The sequence below is a fragment of the Rutidosis leptorrhynchoides genome, chromosome 9 (genome assembly GCF_046630445.1).
Source record: "Rutidosis leptorrhynchoides isolate AG116_Rl617_1_P2 chromosome 9, CSIRO_AGI_Rlap_v1, whole genome shotgun sequence".
Lineage (NCBI taxonomy): Eukaryota > Viridiplantae > Streptophyta > Magnoliopsida > Asterales > Asteraceae > Rutidosis > Rutidosis leptorrhynchoides.
In genome coordinates, this window is record NC_092341.1 from 240,874,424 (window position 1) to 240,876,646 (window position 2,223).

The window sequence follows — 2,223 nt, forward strand, 5'->3', positions numbered from 1 at the left end:
TAATTCATAATTTTACTATGCAAATAACTATTCCTCTGCATGCGTATGTAAACAGAATTATCATCCATATTTGACTTTTACTCTATATATCATAACACTCCCCCTTGGATGATAATTTTGGTTCGTTACAGATCAACTAGTACTGCCTCGTTAAAAACCTTGCTAAAGAAAAATCCAGTGGGATAAAAACTTTAGCCAAGGGAAAAAGAGTGCAGTATAGAGTTGACTCACCCTCAAGTAGACATCATTGAGTCGTCACATCTTTTGAACTTGTCTCATGCCAATATTGTGAACGTGTGTTCTAAAAACAGCAGTTGGAAGTGCTTTGGTTAAAAGATCGGCAGAGTTTTGCTGGATTAAACATATCTCATTTCAATCTGGTTGTCCATGATGAGATCTTGAGTGTATGACAAGAATCTAGGAGGTATGTGTTTTTTTCTGCCACTTTTGATATACCCTTCTTTCATCTGTGCTATGCAAGCTGCATTATCTTCATAGATAGTTGTTGGACTTTTATCGCGTTCTAGTCCACAAGAATTAGTAATGAGTTGTGTCATGGATCTCAACCAAAAACATTCCGGAGTGGCTTCATGTAATGCAATCACTTCGGCATGATTTGATGATGTTGCAACAAGTGTTTGTTTTTGAGAATGCCATGATATTGAGTGCCTCCATTTAGGAATTCATATCCAGTTTGAGATTTAGCTTTATGTGAATCAGATAAATAATCTGCATCTATATAACCAAACAAATCTTGTTTCAAGTTGTTAGAATAAAATAATTATAAATCAGTAGTTCCCCGAAGGTATCAAAATATAGGTTTGATCCCATTCCAATGTATTTTGGTAGGGGCTGAGTTGAACCTTGTCAACAAATTAGCTGCAAAAGAAATGTCAGGTCTTGTATAATTTGTAAGATACATAAGAGCCCCAATTGCACTAAAATATGGAACTTATGGACCAAGAAGATCTTCATGATCTTCTAGAGGATGGATCAGTATCAATATTGAGATCTGACAACCATAGGAGTACTTAATGGTTTTTGTCTTGTCCATATTAATATGTTTTAAAATCTTTTCTGTATAAGTTGTTTGATGTATAAGTAAAACATATAGGAATATGTTCAATTTAAAAACCAAGGCAATACTTGATTTTCCAAGATCTTTCATTTCAAATTCTTTCTTGAAAAAATTGAATGGCTTGATTTGATCTCGTTATATGTCCCCACAATGTTATGATCATCGGAATAAACAACTACGATACATGTCCGGACATTGTTTTTATAATAAAAACAAATGTGCAAATAAGTTAATATGTATACCCTTTTCTTATTAAGTAATCACTTAATCAGTTATACCAATGTATCAACCCATATAAAAATCTTTGTGATTCAATGGAATATATTTCTTTGGTTTTTTTTTCATTAGATGCTTATGATACCTTAAACCCTTCAGGTATATTCATATATATCACTATCAAGTGATCCATACAGATAAGCAGTAACAACATCCATGAGATGTATTTCTAAATTTTTAGAAACTAGCAGGCTGATTAAGTATCTAAAAGTAATTGCATCCGTAACAGGAAGATAAGTTTTCCTCATAATTCATTCCTATTCTTTGAGAGAAATCTTGAGTTACAAGTCTAGTTTTACCTTGTAACTTCATTTTTCTCATTTCTTAATTTTTCGGATAAAAATTCATTTGTCTCCCATACGTTTCACATCTTTAAAAGTGATAACGATTGATCCGAAAACTTTTCTTTTATTGAGCGAATCAAATTCAGCTCGTATTGCTATTGAGCTCAGTCATGTCTATTTTGAAATTCAATGACAGATTTTGGTTCCAGATTATCATTTTTATTCATGATGTCATTGTAAGATTATATGAAAAATCAATATTTGTCATTTCGTTTCAGTTCCATACTATTGCATAATTTCTACATATATATCATCAATATCTTCTGCAGAAGGAGTATTGATTTATGGTTCTTCTTGAACACTTTCTTTTACCTCATTATCAGTTGATTTTCTTTTTCAAAGATTTTTATCTTTTGGAACTAATTCGTCTCCCACGTTTCAGACGTGGCAAAGACTTATGAGTGGCATTATTGCCAGCTTTTGAAATTTCAATTCGAGCTGGAGCATTTCCTGCTATTATATGATTTAGTCACTCTTTTTGTATCTTTAAATGAATCAAGTAATTGATTTGCAAGTTCTTGCATA